Below are 25,369 nucleotides of genomic sequence, written 5' to 3' on the forward strand. Positions count from 1 at the left end.
GAAATGTTAATTGGTGTTAATCTAGGGTCCGCAATGCTATACTAGGTCACAGTGAAGGCGGTGGTGCTAGTAGATATTTCCGGAGACTTCCCACATTCTCGGGGAATGGGAAATTTATTTTTACGAATTGTAATTTCTCTGTAACGACATCAGAGGGGGGTACTGAATAATATTTTCCGGAATTGCTATTTTTTTTTGGGACCCTGTACAGGAACTAAAGGTTGAACATTTTCTAGAACGATGACCAGCTGGTCAACGGATTTTTAAGAAATTAAGAGCTTTATATCCAGAGCGAGAAAAGGTCCAATAATATTAATAATTGATTAACATTAATATTGCTTAATTGGGTTTTATGGAAACTTTCAGTAATAATAGGTAGTATATGAACAGATATGTCCATACAAAAGGATAATGAAATAAAAATTTCAGAAAAATAATGGGAGTTGAAATAAAAGAATAGATGCGTGTATGTAATGTACTTATTTGTACACATTAATAACCTAACAGAATTTCTGAAATATAACGGAATGCCGCATGTATGGTGGCATTTGTTTTTTTTTTTAGAAATTCCTTCGCTAAGGGTTAAATTTTCTTCATGTTTCGAAATTTTGATCACCTTTCTAGAATGGAAAGATTTTAGAGAAAATAGAAGGATCCAAAATACGACCGCATTGTTATCGTATGACTACGAAATTATTGTTGACGAGATCAAACATTGAAGAAATTTAACTCTGAACTTTTGAGTACAACAAATTTTAATTTTTTTGTTTTCCATCGAAGAACATCGCTCTATCCGCTGGAAAATACCGCATCCGGCTTGAAATACGCTGCACTTCGATGCCAAAAAGTGAATGATGGAACGAAAAATGAGCCTGAACACACCTCTACATTTACACAAGCTCTCTACAGGCAAAAAATTAGGGAAATCAATTCGCTTTATATTAATTCGGATAATATTTCAATTTTATCTCGGATTATCGAAATTTTACGAATGATTTTTAGTGAAAAGTTTTGGTGACCCCGGAAAGGATAGATTGACTTTGTAGAAGATGAAGTTGAAGATGATTGAGTCGTCCTTTACTTATAATAACCAAACATCACAAGCGTTATTCTTCTTATTGGTGTGTACTTTTGCATCACACGCACACATCGTTGTTGTTTTTTGTTTTAAATTACACCAGGATTCAAATTTGTGGCTAAAATTTATTGTTGACATACAAAAGTTTTACCATCTTGTACTCATTTTTTTAATTTTCTACACGACTTCTATTTTATTTGATTTTTATAATCAAAAATATATATTTTAGATATTGCAAATTAACACTAAACCTATAGATGTTTCATGTATACCTATTCCTACCACAGCGGGTCAAGTGACCCTTTATGAATAGTAATTGAACAATGACTCGATTTATATAGTTTCGTTGAGAAACGTGACATACCATCTTTCTCCTGTATATTTCGACATTTTGGGAAGACAATTATTAGCAAAATAATCTAATTACAGTTTTTGAAACGCAAAATAGCACTGTAGCTTGGAATGGTTACTGTTTGCTCGCTTGGATAGTCAGCAATACAATTAATTCTAATCATTCACTATTAATTCACAAATACAACTAAATATAAGAAGCAATAGCAAAACACAAACAAATCTTTCTGATATCATATGAATGTTTGCACGGGTCAAATGACCCGTTGCGGTATTTAGGGCAGATTACATATATATCTCAGTAAAAAAAAATAACACGAGAGGATTAAACACTGAAAAATACATTTGATGTATGTTTTAATGAAGGTAGCTGCCAAACCGCACCAGAATTTCTCATTTCCACTCAGATATTGATCACAAACTTCAAACACTTTTGCTCCTATATTCCGCTTGATGTGAAATCGAACTCCACAACATGCAACAGTAAGGTTTTCCTACGGGGATTTGAAAGCATACTCCCATAAAATATAAGGTAAATGATTTTGGTTTATTCAGTCGAAAATATGATCATGGTTTGTCCACTTTTTTGAATGCTCTAATTCAGCGCATTGACGCAGATGCGCTGAATTAGAGCATTCAAAAAAGTGGACAAACCATGATCATATTTTCGACTGAATAAACCAAAATCATTTACCTTATAATCAGGTATTCGAATGTTTCAAAGCATATAAATAAAATTGTCTTTTTCATGAATTACAGTAGTTTTATAGTATATTTTTACGGATTCACATGTTTTAAAGGATTATATAATCCACCTTCTATTGGTGTCAATGCGCCCCCCATTTGAACTTTCAATAAATCGCCAGATGATTATTTGGCACATATTCAGACCTTTTCTGGATTATAACACTTACAAATATTGTAAATATCATGCTTGCACACCATTTGTATCAGATTTACATAGCTAAACCATGTAATTAACGCATTTAGATGAACTCCATTCTGATCATGAGTTGTCCGATTCAATAACGTTGTTTTGTCCACATGATTTCTATGGCAACCGCTTGACGCGCTGGAGTTTGTTTATTGTGTCCTTCGCGGATAGCAGAAATAAAGTTTGTCTATGTTGAGTGTGTTGATGTGAACACTTTTAAAATACTCAAGAAAAGGCAATATTCTGAAGAAAGCTTAAATTATGAATGGATCAATATGATGACAGTAAACTCAAACAATAATGAATGTTAAATCTACTTGAAAATCAGATTTTTTTTTTCATTCAAAAATGGTGATTTCCACCGGACAAACCATGATCATTTTTCGGACAAACCATGATCATAATTTCTATTTTAGGAAAATCGTTAAAATACATGAAAAATCGAATCATTTCAACGCCTTATGGTAGGTAGTTTTAGCAACTAGAGACTTGGGGCTTTTCAACAAACCCAAACTCGTATTGATTGTATGTGATTTTCATGCAGAAAAATCCATTTGCGTTGATTGTTACGTGAAAACACCCTAAATTGGACAAACCAAGATCATTTACCTCATGTTGTATCTGAATAAATGCAGTGTATATCTATATTCTAAAATTCTGGATATTCTTCCATATCCGCACTAGCACAACAATTTCCCGTATGCATCTTTTGTGTCGTAGCACACTTTGATACAGAGGGCTCTCTCTTCTTATATCGAGCTGTGTCTGTATAAGTGTTTGAAATCAGCATTAGGCATGAATGATATCCGCTCACTCGCAATTGTGGGTTCATTTCAAGCATATTCCGGTCTACACAGCGACAAGCGAGTACAAATGTACACAACACCAAAAATTACCCCCGACTTGCGTGTATTCGCAAAGCAGGTTCCCCCAGGCACATTGAAGTTCGTGTTAGGGAAACACAGCTCGGTGGGAACAAAAATATCCCCGACTTGCATGTATATTGCGAAGTGGATTTCCACAGGTAAATCGATTTTAAAGTCTGTGTTGGGGAAACCTTAAATCGGGCCAATCAAAACTTGGCAGTTAGGGCGTTCAGATAACGCTTGACATTTTACAGTTATTCAATTGTTCATCTCATGAAAAATAACATTTTATTAATTGTGATAGACGCGTAGAAATGTTTCCTATCAATTGATACAAACATCTTTCCGATCCATTATGAAATGTTCGAGTTATGAGCATTCGAAATACGGGTAGGGTTAGCACACAAATCGGCAGTACAAATGTATGGGAAAAAGGAAATTCCTTTAGTTTTCATGAATTTAAACCGTTTAGAGATTAGTGAATTGGAATGTATAGCATATCAAACAATTCTTAGAGAATTACCGATTCGATTGGTATGCAAATCATGAGAATTAGTTCACAGCGAAAATAATTATTAACGTTAACTTTATTTCATAAAAACGTAACCTGTTTTCTGCCCTTCCTGAAAGATGTAGTTCTACGTCAAAGGTTTACCCCTTTAACCCTTGTAGTAGGTTAAGTCTTAAAGCTAATTTTTAAATTTTTTTTCTTGTTGTTTATGTCTTTTAGGTTTAGACATCAATATACTATAAATCTTCCTAAAACACTATTTCGGTACGACTAATAGTTTTGAGATATAAATTATCAATGATTCATCCTGCTAAAATCGATACGCCCTATTGAAAAGTTACACTTGAGTCAAAAAATTCCCAATTGCTGTGGTGCTGTTGAAACTCATATTTCCTCCAACCCAAACGGAATACAAACCTTCATTCGAATAAAAAATACTCATGTTTTGCCATTTGTCGATTTCTTTGGAATTGACAAAATACTCCGATCATATTCCTCACATAATCGCAAAAAGGATTCATGTAATTTATTTCAAGAGCCGATCCAATGTTCCTCACTCTGTGTTGTGTGTCCATGATGATGCATCGCGTTCATTTGCCCGTGGATCACCGATTAAACGACGACCACGAGTATTACTTCATTATTTTTATCGTTCTTTTGTTGTGGTTCTTTCACGTTCATAATTGTTACCAACTCAGTTAATAACAAACTGATGAAGACGGCAAGCAAATATATGTTTTGCATTCCCCGTTGCAACTCAATTTGCTATTCACAGTCGGGAGATGTATGTTTCTCGAGGTGCAGTCATTGGAAATAATAGAAAACCAAACGAATGACGACAACGACGACGAACTAACCATAGAAGCAAAATTCGATTCGATTGTGATAACAACGCGAGACGGCAGAAGAAGAATGCAACAAAAACAAATAAGTAAAATAAAATCTTGGGTTTGGCGGCAGCAGGGTTTTGCTCAGTTCGTCGTGACTGGGTGCCGCCATTAATCACTCAACCGCCTGAATTTATGAGGACGAGAGGACGGAGTCGGGACAGAGAAACAATCGACTAAATCTACACGCCGGGAGGAGTGTGCTCGTAATGGTAGCTCGAATAGCATTTCACGCTGTTCAATTGCACAAATGCAAATGTAATATCCCACCAGTTCCGATCACAATCGGTGGAACTGTTGCTGTTGCAGAAAATAAAAATGAGTTATCACGATTGGTACAGATTCAATTTGTTGCAATAATTTCGGGGTTTCGGTATCTTGATGTAAGCAAAAGGGTACTGTTCACACAATTCAAGCAGGAATGCCAAGTGGTGCTTGTTTCAAGAGATAAAAAATCCAGTGGTTATTCATGTATATAGGTTGTCAAATTGGATAGACAACGATCATAACAACCGAATCATGTTTTTATCGAGCAATGACAAAAATCCGACATCGATAAAAAAAAACATCTTGTTTGTTCACTGACTAATCTCCGCCATAATTCGAATGTTTTGAATACTTAAGTACTTAAACGATATGCTAAAGGGTGTGTCACATCAAATTGCATCACGGAAAAAACGCTGTAGAAATTCGCCCAGTAGACCGATCCTTTTGAAAATTTTAGACAGTAAAATAAAAACTATTAAAAAAATTTTGGCATTTTCTTTTTATTCATACTTCGAGCCCAAGCCCGTATTCTCGCACCTTCCTCTTTACCCCGTCCATAAGGTTCTGTACAACGTTAGGTTGTAGTTTTTATTAACAGAAATCCATTTTCTCTTGAAGTCCGCCTCCGATTTGACAACTTTTGGGTTCTTCCGGAGGGCCTGCTTCATAATCGCCCAATATTTCTCTATTGGGCGAAGCTCCGGCGCGTTGGGCGGGTTCATTTCCTTTGGCACGAAGGTGACCCCGTTGGCTTCGTACCACTCCAACATGTCCTTTGAATAGTGGCACGAAGCGAGATCCGGTCAGAAGATGGTCGGGCCATCGTGCTGCTTCAATAGTGGTAGTAAGCGCTTCTGTAGGCACTCCTTAAGGTAAACCTGCCCGTTTACCGTGCCGGTCATCACGAAGGGGGCGCTCCGCTTTCCGCAAGAGCAGATCGCTTGCCACACCACGTACTTTTTGGCAAACTTGGATAGTTTCTTCTTGCGAATCTCCTCCGGAACGCTGAATTTGTCCTCTGCGGAGAAGAACAACAGGCCCGGCAGCTGACGAAGGTCCGCTTTGACGTAGGTTTCGTCGTCCATTACCAGGCAATGCGGCTTCGTCAGCATTTCGGTGTACAGCTTCCGGGCTCGCGTCTTCCCCACCATGTTTTGCCTTTCGTCGCGGTTAGGAGCCTTCTGAACCTTGTATGTACGCAGGCCCTCCCTCTGCTTGGTCCGCTGGACGAATGAACTTGACAAATTCAGCTTATTGGCGACATCCCGGAACGAACTTCTCGGATCACGTCTAAACTGCTTAACTACGCGCTTGTGATCTTTTTCACTGACGGAGCATCCATTTTTGCCGTTCTTCACCTTCCGGTCGATGGTTAGGTTCTCGAAGTATCGTTTTGGTACTCTGCTGACCGTGGATTGGACGATTCCCAGCATCTTACCGATGTCCCGATGTGATAACTCCGGATTCTCGAAATGAGTGCACAGGATTAATTCACGACGCTCTTTTTCGTTCGACGACATTTTTCCAAATTTACGAAAAATTAACAGTGAAGCATGGCCAACGTGATCTATACACTCTTATCTGATTATAAGCGAAAGCTGAAGATATAATTCCTAAAAACTAAATTTCTCAGCGTTTTTTCCGTGATGCAATTTGATGTGACACACCCTTTATGTCTTACAGACCGGTCGTGTTAATTGTAATATATACGACACTGTGGAGGCTTTCTGGAATTTATTTTCATGCAGAATGAACAGTTTGAAGAGTTGTTTAAATTTTTGTTTCATTTTGTTACAAAATTTCAGTACTTTGAAACAATTCATTGTAGCAGTGAAAGCCTGTTTTGTCCATACACTATTTTCTGTTGCTTAATAATTTATCTTCGCCAAGCCAGTCCCATTTCTGACTACTATCATTTCTCGTTTCACATCCCAACGTGACAACATACTCCGGAACGAGGAAAACTATTTTCATTGTTACACTACCAGAATCCTAACAGCTGCTGTCTCACACTGTAGGGGGTGTGGGGGAGGTGGTTAGGTTCACCTAACCACGTTTTTCCAGAGCAATAAAGAAATAACATTCTCCGTTCACAAAGTCGGCCAGGCAAAGCGTGATGCAATAAAAGTTTCTTTTCTTCCCGTCCCATGGAAAAATAGTGTACTCACACCTAAAGCTCTCTTCGGTAATTGGCGAAATTTATGGTTCAAAATTGGGTGAGAAACGAAAGCCATAAATATTGATTTTGAAACTGCTGGCAAACTAGTAGCAGCAGCAGCGGGTAGTGTTTGCCATCAGCTGAGAACCAATTTATTCCACCTCTCATTCTCCTTTTCCAAGATAATCATTTATGTGATAAAACATTGCTATCGGGTAACGCTAAAGTTGCACACTATACTTCCTGTGCTCGTTTCTGCGCAAATATTTAGATAACACTCTTCAATTCCCTGGCGAAACCAGTCAGAAAGTTTCTTGTAGATTGCAATGCATCTGTTGACTATACATAAAACTTGGTTATCGAGTTTCATATCGTGGTGAAGTTGTTCCTAAACGACACCGGAACGTGTGTCCCATCAGGACAATTCTGTCCTCCATCTCTTGCGATAATAAACCTATGAAAAATCTGTTTTCCATCTACTCAATATGCAATAATGATTTTCAAATTGCACCAATGAAAGCACAGCAGTTATCTTCGAAGGGTCTCATAAAAGTGAAAACGACACAGTGCACTATTTGGTTGTTTGGAAAAAAAAAATCATTTAGATTCTATAAAACCTGAAATGGCCCTTTGACATTCAAAACCTCACGTCAGTTGTCAGTCACTTCTCTTGTTCCCCACTCGTTTTCACAGCGCCCAATGCATATCTGATCCCGGCACAAAGCGGCCCTTCGGCTAATAATTGCCGCACTATAAAAGTATAGCTCCCGAAAAACCCTACTGATAAAATAGTTTTATGGTGTGAGTCGTAAAAAGATTACAAATTTTACAGGCCCACGGAAAGGCCGGATGGCCGCACCTTGCACTAAACCTAGTGCGGTACGCGAGACGCCATGACGCCACTGCCACTTTTGTTCACTAGCATCGCGATCCACAAGTGCCCCAGGGTTGTGAAGTTTTCGTTTCGTCTCCTGCCACTCTTATGCTCAAAACCAGCGATCCATGGTTTCGGAGCATAATTTATGGCTCTAAAGTGTTTGTTCTTTGCTGCGCGAGGAGTCAGAGCTTGAAAGGAATGGTAGGCGATAGTAGAACGACTTCACTTTTCGCAGCAAGGAAATGGATAAACTAAAAATGCGAAAAAAAACAGATATTGTGTGTTTCCAAGATGTTATGTAATGAACAACTGCTTCATTAGACTCTTTTCTGTTAGAGGTACTGAATCAAAGCAATTTTTTGCCAAGTTTCGAGTAGACTACTTCCGAAAGTTGCTGGGTTGACTTCCCATTAGTGTTGCGAAATGAGAAATGATTTCTTTTTCAACTCTAACCATCTGCGAACATATTTTTTTGAGTTACGAGATTGGAATTGTGAATAGCAGGGTCCTACATTTTCGAAAACGAGACAAGAAAATTTACTCACCTCTCAGTCGTTTCGCTTCGACTAGAACTACTTCGACATTCGCCGATATTACATTAATTGACTAGAAATGAATTGTCAAGTGTTAAGAGCGAGGATGACTGATGAACTATTCTAGCTAATGGTTATTCTAATTGAAATGACAAATGCATACAAATCCGCTTCTTCATTCAACCTGACTTCAATCTACCACTACTACTCTACCCTGACAAGTACCTCGTTTCCCACGTACACAATCTTAATTTAACGTCCATCATTTTGCACATAGCTGTATATCGGCCATGTGTAGTATGTTTACAACAAATTTGGCAGCAATGGATAACCAACGCTTCTAGGTATCCGTAAACAGAAAACAAGAAGAAATATGGCGAAACAAGAGGATATTCGTTGTTCTGTAGTCAATTTTCTTCGCGCCGGAATAAGTATAAACGATATATTTCAACTTGTAAACGTATCGAAAAGAGCAGTGTACTACATAAAGAGGGCATGAAAAATTGATAAAACAGCATGAACTCCTAAGCTAATGCTAAAAAAACGCAGAAATGGCTTGCGAAGAATGTTCTAGAATTCTGGGAGAAGGAAGTTTGCCCGCCTAGAAGTCCTGATAAAAATCCCTTGGATTAATTTGTGTGAAGCATCATTGAAAGCCCCTCACACAACAATACGATCGCTTAAGTAAAACAAAAATCATGAAGGTAATGATGTCACTAAATCGCGACATGATAAAACGAGCTTGCAGCATTTTCCGGAAGCGGCACAACGTAAATAGGATACTAGGTATGTTACTCTTCGCTTTTTTCATGTAGTGACAGACAAAGAAAAAAAGCAAAACATAATTTCAACGTGACAGTTGTAACGTGTTTTCAAAATTAGCTTCTTTGTATTGGAGAGTGTGTGTATCACACAAGCGGTGTAATATACCTGGTATTCTATTTACGTTGATACATGCATACATGATACATGGGAGAGAAAGAAACGAATTCAGTCTGGGGGAGTCACTTCAATCTGTCGTGAAGTGCATTTAATGGAATGAGCATGATTGCTGATTCACGTGACGGAGAATTGCTGGAAGAAGTGAAAAATCATTTCCAATTGAATGCGAAGACCGATGGCATCATTGTCCCCTGACTATCCTCAAAAGGATATGACTTTGCGGAGCCCGAATAACGAAGTATTGAATGTTTGGCTTACAATACTTTGTGTTTGAAGAGATCGCGATAATCGCTGGAAAGGCTATATCATGATCAATTTCAGTTATATTCATTGTGCGACATTTAAAATTGAAAGCGTCTATTAGCGATTCCATGAAAAATGCCAAATGAAAGGCATTTGAATGAACTTTCAGGAAAAAATGTGCAATCTGTCAAATATACACATGGAGTTTGTTAAAATCCCGTATATTTTGATTTTTTAAAGACTTTATTTATCATCAAAATTTATATTATTGCCTTCAAATTAAACCCTGTTTACAGCAATACAATCTTCCAACGAAAACAATCCAGTCTTCGAAACATTTTTTTAGCTGTATGTAGGAATTGTCCTCAGTTCACGCAGTGATTTTTTTATGTTTTCAATGCTGTCGAGACGGCTCTCAAGAAGCGGAAATCTTCATAGATAGGAAAAGTCACGCGCCAGTAATTAGGCCATATCACCAGTAATTAGGCGTTGGATGAACGTGGGATCAGAATTTGATCGTTCAAACATGTCTTCAGCCATTTCATTGTGAACAATTCTTTATAAAAAAAATTGAGCGCTTTTGGCACTAGTCGTGCTGTGACTATTCTCATGCTCAAAACATCAGCCAAAATATGACGAACGAACTTGTGAGTCAGCTGCTATTCTTTTATAATTTTCCTGGTCTCGGGACCAAGGACGCTATATTTTTATTTTTTTTTTCTTGAAAGCAAAGCATTTTTTACATGAAATTTTGGTGCAAAGAAAAAATCTTTACCTTTTAAATGATTATGTGAAAGCTGACACTTTTTTCAAATAACATATTGAAATATCAGAAAGATATGTATTTTCACATTTCACAAAATTCACATGTTCAAAAAATACTAGGGTTTTTTCTCGTGACATCTGGAAAATAACTTTTTTTTTCAAAATTTTCGTCTAAACATAGACACTATAATAGATCAAACTAATGGTTGTAGTGGAATTGTATTGTTGTGTAAATGTCTCCTACAGAAGACATTTGAAATGCAGTATACATTTTTTCCTAGAAAGTGTTTTGAAAGTTGAAAATTATGTATTCAAAAAACGAAAACTCAACGAGCCTGTGATTTCAATATATCACTTAGTTTTCTAAGAAAAAAAATATATTTCGGTCTTTGATATGACACATAATTTCTTTTATCTAAAAAAATAACAAATTTTCAAAAATGAGCCGGTTTTCAGATCACCCTTGCGCTGAAAGATGGACCCAAAAAGTGAAAAATTGGATCTAAACATTCTCAACATTCTAAACATAGATTCGATATTGTAGATTTCCCAGAGATTTTTTTTGAAGTATATTATCTTTAATTCTCAACACCCTATCGACGCTCTGAAACGTTCTCGCTCTCAGACTTCGCGCCTTGCAAAACATCTGTGCTGCTCGATGGCCGAAGCTAGAATTGGATACAATTAGTGAGTATATTTTTCATTCTACCCTTAGCTTACATTGCAATATTTTCCTTCTCCTGGACTGCATTTGCATTTCGAGCGAGGGATTTATGGGCGACTGATTTACACAGTCGGTTTCGCAATGGTGGCGGTATATGACAGCAAACACAGCACACGAGACCGATTCGATATTGTTCGAGTCCAAGAATATTGTAGCAATCTACGCCGTCGTCATAATTTCATGGCATTTTCGTTCCCGTGGCAATCAAACACTGTTGAAGGCTCGCTGTCTAGAGTGACACCACTAAACCACCGAAATCACGGAAAACAGCCTTTGTAGTGATGCACAGTGAATTGTGCTTGCCACCATGTATGCTAATATATAATTTCATTCCTTGTAATAGATACGTGGAGATATTTCCAATCGATCTACGCAAATATCTCTGCGATCTATACAGAAATGGTAGAGTTATAAGCGTTCAAAGTCTTTCATTTTTTATCACATGTCACCTCTTTAGGTTTTCATTCTCCACTATACCTTCTTATTCTACATATTCTATGTTGATATTTTCTGTAAAAACTATGTCTCATCTTTCAGAGAAAAAAAAATAAATCTAATGAAAATATTAATCCTGTTAAAGTCTGTTAGAGACATCGAAGTACGGTTCAGTATTTTTCTTAGTAATTTCACCTTAATACCTTTCATTTGCTGGATAGAGATCGGAAATCGGTCCAGAGGTTCAAAAGCAAGAAATTTTGAATGTATTTGGGCAAACTAAAAAAACGTTTACTAAGATAACTTTTTGCGCTCAAGGATGGATTATACACCCAAAGGTCGAAATAAGCAAACACATATCTATAATTTATCACAAAGAAATAAGTAAACGAAGTTTAAGAAAAATTAGAGCATTTTCTCGGATGTACCTATTTATGGAATTGCTGAAATTGATGTATTATTCTGAATACAATAGTTTGTAACTCACATAATCTGGAATTCGCAACACAAATATAAATGACCCATCAAAATCGGCTACTTGAATATTTTGACGTAAGACTAAGTCTATGTTTCAAAAATAACCCTCTGTCCACAAATAGCTTTGACGATAATTAGATGTACATTTAAGCATGTTTTGTGCGTATTTTTTGTGCGATATATGAAGAAGATTGTATTTATAGATTTGTTGACGGTATCAGGAATTTAGTTTAATTTTTTAATCTTCGGTATGTGTTTTTTTCGCACTACATAGGTAATGTTAATAATTACCAGTCTCAAGGTTTGTTTCGTTGATTTCAACGTGTAAGTAGAGATTACTTGAAGAGAGCAAAGAGTGAATGTTTTTATCTGCACAAGTAAAACCAAATACTTAATAAAGTAAAACAAAATAAAAAGATATAGAACTCTGATTTCATGTTTTCAATCTAATAATAATTGACGCCTGCGATCCACGCTTTTACGCTTACGATTAAATTTATTTCAGAGCGTATATTGTAGTTTGTTCGCAACTGGCAGAGCAAAAAGAGCAAATTTGCATCCAAATTCTCTACTCCTTCAATCATTTGCATTTTTCTCTAGAGTGCAATTTGATATGCATAAGTTCCGATGTGCAGCTAAAGGTCCTCAGTCATGTTATTCGGAATTCTGAAAATTCCGAAAATTCTGGCTTTGAATTATTTTTTTTCTTTTTTCAAATATTGAAAAATATTTTTTAAAACTATTCGTAAAATGTTGTATGATTTTTTTTCGGACCCAATCCTTCGCACAAAAACAGGTTTACCTGTATTCCTATTTTTTCATACAGTTGTATTTTTATATGCCTTTCAAACAGAGCCGTCAGTAATAAACATCTAACATAAGCACCAAACATACTTTACGACTTGAGCCTCGCCTTCGCGCAAATTGGCATCGGACGAAGTATAAAAAGAAGTTATTTATGATTCATTATCGATATGAATTGCGATTTCAAGTTCAAGCATCGGTTCTTAACACTCCTATACTCGCGCATTGGTCTGTCAGACCGAGAAATCAGTAATTCATTCATTTCTCAGAAAATATCAACACTACGACTTTGCGATTCTCTCTAGCTTCGTTATTCGTCGTTCCTCATCGTTTAGCGTATCGCATGTATTGGTACAAAGGGGACGTGTGCCACTTTTTTAACACTTTCGGTCTGACACACCGACGCGAGTATAGGAGTAACTTTTTTGGACAAGTGTCTTTTTTCATATTCTAGAATATTGTTGAATGAAATATTAGTGGCGTGGAATTTTTATTGAATATAATGCATAAGAGTAATTCGCGCAGTCCAATAAGAGGCAGTATACTATGAGAATCGTCAGATTATAAGTCCGAAGTAGGATGAAGAATTGGTAGTCTGTATATGATTGGTGGCTTATTAAAAATATAATTTTTAACGGTTACAGTTTCGGGGATATTTTTTATAATGAACAATATCGACAAGAAAACAAGAAAAAGTAAAAGAAGTTCCATAGAAATCCTTTTATATCATCTTTTTATGCCCCATCTAAAAAGGCATTAATTTTTAGTTTACCAAAAATACAGAGACAAAGAATATTAGAAATATGTAAACTTTATATTCCAGAACCTTTATCATCTGGTGATTATCTAGAAGGCCGTTATACATTCGTTTCTTCGATAAAAGACCCGAAAACACGCAAGAACTGCATGGAATGTAAAAAATATGTTTGTTTCGAGCATGCAGTTATGCTATGTTCTGATTCTAATCCAATGAAACCACAATCGATTAACACGTTTTTATGCTATTTTCTAGCTCTTTATACTTCCATGAATTATATTCAGTTGCTTACTTTTAATTAATAATAGAGAAAAATTCGAATTTCGTTATTTGTGTTGGAGTATCAAAAATTACTCTGTTTTGAGGAGGCTGAATTAGATGATCTATTAAAACATAATAAAGAAGAAGAAAACATATTTTTTGGAGTTTTTTCATTTATTAATACCCTCTTCCTCAAATAAATGCCAATAAAGCCTGAAAAATACACAATCGCAACAATACAGAGAAGTTCAATTTTCAGTCTGTGACACCGTGCGCGAGTATACGTGTTATGATTGTGCGCGCGAGTACAGGAGGTATCATTATCATTGCATCACACGCATACATTGTTATTGTTTTTATGCGTTGCCAAAGGGAGATTGATGTGGATAATGTGGAGTAGTTTTTTTTAATAATATAATTGCCTCTGACTATAGGGTGTACCATTTGGGAAAACCGTTGTGTGTGGCATCAGCTTTGAGGGTACGAGACCAATGGTATTTGATATTATTATTGGCTTTTTTCAATGATCTTTTAAAATTGAAGCCCCTATAGCACAAAGAAGTAAGGGCGGGTTTTCGACAGTTGTAACTCTGATTCCGTCCGGATGGTTCTTCTGTTTTTTTTTCAATCATCCTTGAACTCCTAACCATAACGTTATACACTTTTTATTTTGATACGGAATGTGGAAATAAAAGTGAAAACTTCAAATTCCAGACCGCAGGTGTATTGAACTTCAGCAATTTGACGCCAAATCGGTCGGCCTCTGCCACGACCCTCTCCGATTTTTTTGAAACTTTTTACATATGTTGGCGACTACCTAAAATCACATTTTTTAACATCAGATAACCAATTTTTATTACCACTGATTTTTTATGAGGGCGAATCCACAACAGTTGAGCTTTTTTTCAAAAACTCTTAACTTGAAATGGAGAGGTCTGATTAACCATTTGCGGTCGGAATTGATTTCCCTTAAAAGAGATCCTGTTATCTTTCCACGCTAACAATATTTTGTTTATACCGAGTATCATTACCTATTATTCATAGAAACTTCGTATACATCCGTGAACAAGTTTACTAGACATTAATATTCGTTTAGAAAAAATGTATACTATTATATCGTTGAACAAAGTTTTTAATATGCTTCCTTCCAGTGGTGGCGGAGAGCAGACAAACGATCGCGAAGGGTTAAAATATTGGGTTGGGGAATAAGAAATGTCGTATATTGTCAATATATGGCAACACTTAAACATATCTTATGTTGTACTTATCGTATCGGGTCATACGGCTATTTAAAGACGACAATCTGTGCTACAAGTGTCGTTTTGACAGTGTTGTGATTGTCCTTTTCAGTCTCAAGTTATAGCGCGTCAAAGATGGAGTCCACCAAGCAAGAAATTCGCCATATTTACCTTTTTACTACCTGCGAGGTAAAACTGCAACGAAGGCGGCCGAAAAAATTCGTGTAGTAAATGGACCCGATACTGTAAGGATTCGCACAGCACAGCGTTCGTTAGACCGATTTCGTTCTGGTGTAGTGGCTGTCGAAGATACACCTCGTACTGGTAGGCCAATCGTCGTGGAAACCGATAAAATCGTTGAAATCATCCAAGTGGACCGGCATGTGAGAACTCGCTCGATTGGCCAGGAACTGGGTATAGACCATAAAACCGTTTGGAACCATTTGCAGAATATTGGATTCCAAAAAAGCTGGGTGTATGGGTGCCACACGAGTTGATGCGAAAAAATCTTTTAGACCGAATCAACGCCTGCGATGCACTGCTGAAACGGAACGAACTTGACCTATTTTTGAAGAAGACTGGTGATGAAAAGTGGATCACGTACGTCAACCTAAAGCGAAAAAAAGTCGTGGTCGAAGCGCGGTGAGCCGGCCCAAACCATCGCCAAGCCCGGATTGACGGCCAGGAAGGTTTTGCTGTGTGTTTGGTGGGATTAGAAGGGAATCATCCACTATGACCTGCTCAACTATGGCCAGACCCTCAACTCGGATTTCTGCTGTGAGCAGCTTGAACTTTTGAAGCAGGCGATTGACCAGAAGCGGCCAGAAATGATCAATAGGAATGGTGTTGTTTTCCACCAGGACAACGCTCGGCCTCACACAACTTTGATGACTCGCGGGAGCTCGGATGGGATGTCCTATTGCACCCACCGTATTTTTCCCCCCTGTTGGGTACATTTTCCACTACGACCAGTTATTTGATCTATTGTGGTGGGCCCCAATTTGCTGTAAGCCTTATCAGGGTGTGGTATCGCTATTAGTTGGAGTGATTTCCACTTGCTGACTGTAGGCATGATCCCAATAAGGTATTATAGCACGAATGAACTTTATTGCCTTATTGGGGGAAACTATCCAAACATCTGAGGGTTGCATTAAACCTTTATCAAAGAAATTGCGCCTCCTATGAAAAAGTGCTTCGCAATTACATAATAAATATTCCGAGCTTACACTTTCTAGGTTACAGAAACGACAAGTATCTTCTTCCAATTTACCCTGTTTCTTCAAATGGTATTTGCTTGAACAATGTCCTGTCACTAGGCCACTGAAAGTGCATAGGTCTTTTTTTGTTAGACCGAGAAGTCTTTCAGTTCCTTTTTTACTTGGTAATATAAATGATTTAGCCTGTCGAGCAGTTCTTTAATTCCATTTTGAGGGTACATTCAGGGCCCCACAAAATGGTTCTGGTCCTAGGAATGGTTTCGATGATCCAAATCTGCTTTTTCTTTACCTTCAACTCCACAGTGCCCCGGAGCCCAGAATAGGTTCACTGCACTTTTTTTAGCTACCTCTTGAAGATGTTGAATACACTCCCAAACTAATTTAGAAATACAGATAACTGACTTTAATGCTTTCAATGCAGCTTGACTGTCAGAAAAAATGCATATGTTTGCATGTCTATAATTGCGCCTCAGATTGTTTGTTTCATATTCAATAATTGCCTGTACTTCTGCCTGAAATGCAGTTGGCCACTTGCCCATTGAAATTGATATGTTCACTCCAGGACCGGTTATTCCAGCCCCGGCTCTTTCGTTTAATCTGGAACCATCAGTGTAGAAAATTATAGATCCTGGGTGAATATCAGGCCCCCCTGACTCCCATTCAGTGCGGCTTGGCTCAGTCACATTGAATCGTCGTTCAAAGTTGTATTGCCTGCTCATCCAGTCCTCCTGAGTAAGTATTGGATTAAGTTTGAATTCCTTTAGGATACTTAAATGACCCCCCCTGACTCCCATTCAGTGAGGCTTGGCTCAGTCACATTGAATCGTCGTTCAAAGTTGTATTGCCTGCTCATCCAGTCCTCCTGAGTAAGTATTGGATTAAGTTTGAATTCCTTTAGGATACATAAATGACCCCTAAGGTCTCCATCAAAGAACTGTTCTGTTCTTTTCAACCTTAGTGCGTTTTTTTCCGCCTCCAATTGAACGAATAGATATAAGGGAAGTAGATTCAACATTGCATCTAGTGCTTTAGATGGCGTACTACGAATTGCTCCTGTGATGGAAATTGTAGCTAACCTTTGTAATTTTCCTAGCTTTTCCTGAGCATGCTTGGATTTTGTTTTGGCCACCCACCGTATAGTCCGGACCTGACTCCAAGTGATTATCATCTCTTCCTGTCCATGCAAAACGCTCTTGGTGATACTAAGTTGGCCTCAAAAGAGGCTTGCGAGTGCAAGCACTGTCTGAGTTTTTTGCAAATAAGGAGGAGGGTTTTATAAGGGGGGGGATAATGAAGTTGCCTTCTAAATGGCAACAAGTTTGCGAACAAACCGGTGCATATTTGACTTAAATTGGATAATTTTAAGTATGTTAAATAAAGCGTCAAGTTTCGATCAGAAATACGACTTTTTTTTCCCCAACCCTATATGATACACGGCTATTTAGGAAAAGATGGTATTCTTAGAATGGTTAGTCCTAGAGTAGAGTACTATTTCGTTCGTGTTACTATTTCGCAGAGTATTGAAATTTCAGAAACTTGTAATAATTCATATCTCAATATAGCACCACTATAATTCAAAATTTATTAAAATTAAAAGGGTTTTCTAATAAAATTATTTTAAAAAAATATATCGAAGGGGATACGTTTTGAGCTATAAACATTTTTATTTAATTCAATTTTAGAGTAAGATTTTTCAACGGAGCATCCAAAATATTATTTTTCCTGAATAGTTCATTGATTCCCCAACTACTTTACCGTACTTCATATCCTATCAGACATCTAGATTTCGAGTTATGATTTTTGGAAAAAAAAGCTCATCTATTCTGGATAGGCTGAAAATGAAAATTGTGATTTTAGGGTAGCTGCCATCATATGTACAATGTATAAGGGTTGGGAGAGGAGAGGGTTGCGTCAAAATTGGCTGTTTTCGGTTAATTTGGGGTGGAATGGCTCACTTGTGAACACCTTGTTGATAGGGTGGCGAATCGGTGTTTTCTTATTAAAGAATTAGTAAATTCTAGCAAATTTATCAATATGCCCTTCGTATTACAATTAAATTCTTCGAAATCTCCATCACTTGAAGAAGTGTAATAGACCTAAAGAAAAATAGAATATCATTTTTGAAGTCAAAACGTATCAGGATCGTAATTATCAAAGTAAATTCTACGCTCGTAAGTATCTCGGGCAATATGGTTTGTTCACATATGTGAACAAACAAATCTAACTTCAAAAGGTCGAGCAGTACCACCATTATAGGAACGTAAGTTATACTCGTGATTGAGTTTCAATTTCTCAATATAGGTTAATGATTAATTACATTTATATATATATTGAGGCAGGAATGTTGTTCTTCGTACAACTTGGTTGATTAAGCTTAATTGCGGAGATCAGCTACGAAGTGAACAGTCCGCCCAACCTTAAGCTCTTCGAATATTCAGCCGGATCGTTGTTCTGAACTGCATCTTACATTCATTCAAGAAAAACTACCCTCTTCCGCCTTGTTACGTATTCGCTCTGAAACAAAAAAAAAACAACCAGAATAGGAAGGCGCCATTCGTTGCGTAACACCTAAAGCCGCTGTGCCAATCAATTTTGCGTTGTTCACCATGACAGCAATCGAACTGATACTGTTATTATTGCGCTTTTGAGGCTTACATCTTGTGTTTTTTGGTGCCTAGATTGCTTCGGCCAGATAGAAACCATTCATTAAGTAAAGCTGAAAATTATTTCCACATCCAATGGTAATCACACCGGAGACACGATGCTGAATTTAGATCGCAGCAGCAGCTCCGGGGGGATGGGAAGTATCATTATCGGCGCTATGAGTCAGTGCTCTTGGATTCGAATATCCGTTTCGTCAGTGAACTGGACGCTGGGACTTACAAACAATGTTTTGCAGCGTAAAAAGGGAATAGGAAAAAAGTTCGTTGCTGGGAATATTTAAAACAAGCAACGAGCAGCTGCATAATTTGGACGAAATGTACGATGAACTCGGGTTGATAAAAGTTTGCAGTGTATTTTTACAGTGTGATTTAACGGGAAACACATTTATGTGCGATAAGAGAATTGCGCCGTCTCGTGTTTGTTATTCATCTTAACGTTCTGGTGAACATTGGCGATTTTATTTACACAGTTTGTACCATTTTGGCAGACTAATCAATGTTAATCAGTTCAATAATCATTCCATAGTCTTGACAACATGCAAACGCAGTTCAGTTGCGAACTACCAATTGAGCGTAAATACGCACAATGCATTGAATATTCTGTAAGTGAATATTAGCATACCACCTGATAGCCTGATAAAAACATTTCCCGCTCTGTGTATTTTTGTGATCATGAAACAAAAAACCACACAGAGATCTACGCACGCGATAGGTGCGTATATTTTACCGAATATAGAGATAAGGCACACGTGTACGCGCATCTGTCGTTTGCCAGCGGATATAGTCGTATTTTGGTGGCACTTAAAGCAAACGAAAACCCGCTTATTTTCGTATAACTATGAAAAGAAAGACTTGAAATAGGTAGGAAACGTTAACAACCAGCACTGGCCGCGGTTAGATGCGTTGATGAATGATCTCTGGCCGACACATCCGTCGTTTGTTTACATCACGCAGCGTTGCGTTTTCGTCATGTCATTTCAAGCATTTGGGGGTTTTGATCAACGCAATAGTAGTGTGTTATTTTAGTTACAGTAGTATCATAGATGGAAACATGACATCTATGGTGCTGAAAAGAAACGGGCAATGAGCGCTAAACGAGCAGCTATCTGCGGGAGGGAACGCGATAAGAGATTGTCCTAAGATATGTTCCCCAAATTATAGAGCCGGACAAAGCGTTGGCAATTATGTTGTTCTAGCAGTTGAATTGTTTCGTACTTGTTGTAGCATAGGAATATCCATAGACCGCCGGTAGTAGCTTTTTATCGTTGAACAGCTACGCCCAACGCAGAGAAATGAGAACAAAGAATTAAGGTTTACCATAGAGCAATCTACGCCAAAGCCACTGGCCAATGATCCGACCGTCTACACTGCTCTAATTTTGGTGAGTCCGTCACGGCACCACTATACGTCAAACTTTGTTGAATGGAAATATCGAAGGGAACACGTTTACATTTTCAATATTAAATTCAATTTTTGACAAAAAAATTTATCAGAGTGATATTTTTCTCAAATAATTAATTGATTTTACAACAAATTTTCTGAACATCTTATTCTATTTTATATTCTATAGACATCTGGATCTTGAGTTATGATTATTTGCATAAAAAATCAATAACTTTGGATACTTCCTTAAAAAAGATCAGTCGTAATTAAAATTCGTCATATGAACATGAAAATTTTGATTTTAGGTAGCTGCGACCATATGTACAAAGATTCAAAAAAAATTGTTCCCTACTACTAGTACTGTGCTGTGTTTATATTGGAGTACCAAAGTTACCAAAGTTACCTTAAAATTTTCGAACGGCAATTTTCGGCAAAATGTGGTTCCTGCGATAAAATTCACTATGCAAAATTCCTGCGCAATCGGGTTTTATTTACTAGTGTCGCTAAGACGTCACAGTTTGAGTTTTTGAAACCCGTAAAATCCCCCTAGAGGAGAGTGCATGAAATCGAGGTTTCCAATCGTTTTTCCGTTTTTCGTCTCAAAAGTAATTTTTTGTATAAAAAAATTTTAATCTCAAAAGTTTCATTTATTTTGTAACTATCAGTCCCAGTCAGCCAGTGATTTCCTACCAAAAAGTTCAACGTCGGCCTCTAAGGGCCGACGCGGGGCTCAACTTGTTAAATAACTGTAAATCTCGACGTGTCGTGCAATTTTAGGACATTTGGCATCAACATTTTTTTTTGAAACTCCGATTTCTGGTGTTTCTTCGGTTTTCAAAAAACTCGAATTTTAACGTCTGCGACACTAGTAAATTAAGTTCGATTGAGCTAATATTTTGCATTGGGTATTCTATCGTGTAAATCAACAATTCGCACGAATCCAATGAAAAATCGAGATGACCATTTTCATTGGCATCCAAACCATACGTTTTGTCTCGTATTCCGAAAAAAAACTAAGTCTCAGAGTGTCGATTTTTGCCAAATAAAATCGAGATGATAGTAGATCTTGACGTTTCATGCAGTTTCAAAATATTGGGCATCACAAATAGATGTTTCGGAAACACAATTTTCATGCGTTTTACGAGAGCAGTTTTTGTAAGTCCTATCGATCTATTGCAGTGCTGACTGAAAATAAATTGTCATTCAAGGGGTTAAGGGAGAGTGTCGCAAAGCGGTGCTTCGAGATAGCGGAAAATTTTGATGTTTCGTACAATTGTAACACATTGGGCATCGACATTTTTTTAAACCCCGATTTCAGGTGATTTTTCGATTTCAAGAAAAAAACTAATTTTAAAATCTGCGACACTAATAAATGAAGTTCGAATGAGCTAATATTTTGCATAGGGTTTATTTTCGTGCAAATCAACATTTTGCAGCATGTTCCGAATGACAAATCGAGATAACTATTTTTATTGGCACCCAAAACCATATCTTTCGTCCCCTATTTCGAAAAAGTCCCAGAGTGTCGATATGACACTAGATCTCGACGTTTTATGCAATTTTAAGATATTTGGCATCAAGAAAACACCTTTTAGATCAAAATGACCGGTTGTATTATTTGTTCACACGATTTTGTCTTGAAATTTCATTTAATGTTTTCTAATAATATTATGAATGTTCCTAGATATAGTTTATATTCTTTGAAATTTTTGTATCTTGGCAACTAAATTTACACACTGGTTAAAATGGTCGGTTGGGTAGAAATAGGTATACGTATAGAAAGAGGTAAAAACTGTCGGTAGTTCTAATGTTAATGAAATTTGGATTCACCTTTAATCCTGTTCAGTATTAACAAATCATTCCACTGTGATATTCCGTAGAAACTAGTTCTTCAATTTCTCGCGCTCTACCAACTAAATCTCATACGTAAAATAAGTACAACGTTTTGGGGATAAAGTTCAATGCTGTCTTCAGAAAACATACGTTGCGCTGCACTTGAGTTTAATTTTCATCAGTTCATAACGTTCATAACAAACACGAGTTCTCTCTCGGTACGAAGTGTACCAAATTTATGAACACGAGAGCGCCGAATGAACACAGCGCAGAATTCAGATACTAAACATCGCTTTTCACTTGTGTGATGCTTGCCTCATTCTATACATACACACACATAAAATTCTAGCGCTCGTTCTAAGCAATGCATGAAAAGAACAGCGCGAAAAGAACCGTATGCGCTTGTGTGAAGAAAAATAACTGAACAATCAAACCAGATTCAATCGCGGTGAAAAACAGATATAGAAATACAGTGCAAAACTCGGCACAAAAACGATACTGGCAACAAAACATTTGAACATGGTGTTTTCGATTTTTTTATGCTAAATGTCCTAAAATAGCATCAAACGTCGAGATCTACTGTCATCTCGAAAATTTTCGAAAATTCTCGAATTTTTTCTTTCGACACTCTGGGTCTGTTTTTGGTTTAAGGTGCCAATTTTTCGTATGGTTTAGAATGCCAATAAAAATTACCATCTAGATTTTTCATACAGAACTTTTGGCGAAATGTTGATTAACATGATAAAAAACCCATTGCAAAATATAAGCTCAATCGGACTTAATTTACTAGTATCGCAGACGTTAAAATTTATGTTCTTTGAAAACCGAAAAATCACCGTAACTATGGATTTAAAAAAAATAGTTCGATGCCTTATAATTGCACGAAACGTCGAGATTTATTGTTACCTCGAATTTTTTTTTGCCAAAAAAAATCTTTTTGGTGCTCGGTCGTGTTTTTGTCTGAAAAGTTTATTTTAAAAATTGTAAGAAACTGCATTTATGTTTTGAGAAACATGAGTATCCACAGATACAACTGAAGCTCTTTTTAGCATGTCAGTCTTACCCCATGTCTTTCCATGGCAAACCGATATAGTGGTTCGCGTATTTCCGCGAAAATTGGTAGTTGCGTTCCTTATCAAATAATATTAGACCCGTTTTTTATATTTTCTTATTAGGGTGCCCATTTCCATTCCAGGGTGGTTTGAAAAATGAAATTTCTCCACCTTTTTTCCCAAAATGCCTTTTTTTAAAACTTCATGACTTTTGAATTACTGGACCGATTCAGATGATCAACACATCAACAATGAGCTAAATCTTCCTTGGGAAAAATAATACACAAAAAAATGGATTGTTTTCGTAATTATTGATTGTGTTTGGTTTTTGTTGTTTTCATGGTCTTAGACTAGAGAGCGCTATATTTTTTAAAATATTTTTTCTTGAGAGCTGGGTTTTTTTAAATAAGATATCCAAAAATCAGAGATGCGTTTTATCGTTTTTGAGTTATGATTTTTCAAAGTTAACCGATGATCCGAAAAGTAATGTTTTCTCCTTTTATCCAAAAATGCCTTTTTTTAGAAATTTCATGACTTGCTTTTTGTTTTCAATTTGGTAAGCCGATCATCCAAATCGGTCAAGTAGTTGAAAATTTATAAGTTTAAAGAAGTCTGTTTTGGAAAAAATGGTAAAAAATTGATTTTTCGAACAATCGGTTATCTTTGAAAAATTATAACTCAAAAACGAAAAAAAACACCTGATTTTTGGATAGGTTATGTAAAAAACCTCAGCTTGCAAGGAAGAATATTCAAAAAACTTAGCTTTCTCTAGCACAAAGTCTTAAAAACAACAAAAAACAAATACAATCAATAATTACGCAAATGAAATCCATTTTCTTCGTTCGTGTGTTTTTTTCAAAGTAGATTAGCTCATTGTCATTGATTTGATATTTCGATCATCTGAATCTGCCCAGTAGTTTAAAAGCTATAAATTTTCGAAAAAAGCCATTTTTTGGAAAAAAGGTGAAAAAATTGATTTTTCGAACCGCTCGGAATCTTGATTTTTCGAACCGAAAATCGGCATCCTAGTGAAAAAATAAAAAAAATACGGATCTAAAATTTCGCAATAAGAAACAAAACTATCACTTTTCACGAAAATCTGAGAACCACTATATCGGTTTGACATGGAATGGACGCATAACAAAACCAAGCGCGGGTAAAACGGAAAGTGGGACGGTAGATAGAATAACTCTTTGTTCAACAGCGTGTTGCCATTCAAACAACACTGACAGATAAACACTATTCATTTTCAGAATCTGGCTTCTGCTTTCGCCTTTAGTGAAGTAAAACTGTAAAAATTGCCAAAGTTTTCAATTCTGTTATCCACATTTGGCGCACCTTCAAGCAATGCTGAGTCAAGTCTATTGGAAACCAATTCAATCATTTCTGTTCATGTAGCACACCGTATGCACATTCAGGAACCAACGGAACACTGTAGTATTCCAATGCCATCCTTCATTAATCGAATTATTCTGCAATGCGTAAAGTTGGCAGAACTGTTACGTAGTCTAGACTTCAATAAAAACGATAAATGGAGGAAGAATCAAACGATCGAATGTATTGCATATACCGACAACTAGATTTTCCATCAGGCATAATCGCTTTACGTAGTATCATGTAATCCAATTTAGATTGCAATTTGCGCCGGGATCTGAACTGACTGCTACGAATATTGATAGTGGCAATACTCAACTGAGCAACATCTTTCTAGGATTTCGGTTCGACATGTGAATGGAACGTTTCTCTTACCTGAAAAAGAAGAAAATATTTTTCTATTAGTAAAGATCGTGATTATATAGATAGCGATAGATTAAACAACAACTTGTTGTTTTGTTTTCCTTTTGTATTAAATTTGAGAATGTTTAAGAAACGACCTCAATCGAACTCAAAGTTTTTCCAGCTTTAGGACTTTAAATAATTTTGTTTCTCAATTTAAAAACACAAATTCAATGAAATACTCTAACAGGAGAGTCTATTCAAAGACACTGAAATTTTCAACGTCTACGTCATCATACACGGTTCCCCAATCTCAACGAAGCGAAGTGTTTCTCCAACACACCGTTATGCGATGTTTAATTTCGAGAGCATGCTTTCACAAGGCCAACTTATTCGC

At 36.8% G+C, this 25,369-nt stretch overlaps 1 protein-coding gene across 3 annotated transcripts in view; it reads right to left on the reverse strand.

Moving 5' to 3' along the window:
• The window catches only part of LOC129770788 (uncharacterized), a 337,533-nt gene that overhangs the window by 156,713 nt on the left and 155,451 nt on the right, over nt 1-25,369 (reverse strand). The window lies entirely within an intron of this gene.

Source organism: Toxorhynchites rutilus, chromosome 2 (assembly GCF_029784135.1).
Source record: "Toxorhynchites rutilus septentrionalis strain SRP chromosome 2, ASM2978413v1, whole genome shotgun sequence".
Classification (NCBI taxonomy): Eukaryota; Metazoa; Arthropoda; class Insecta; order Diptera; family Culicidae; genus Toxorhynchites; species Toxorhynchites rutilus.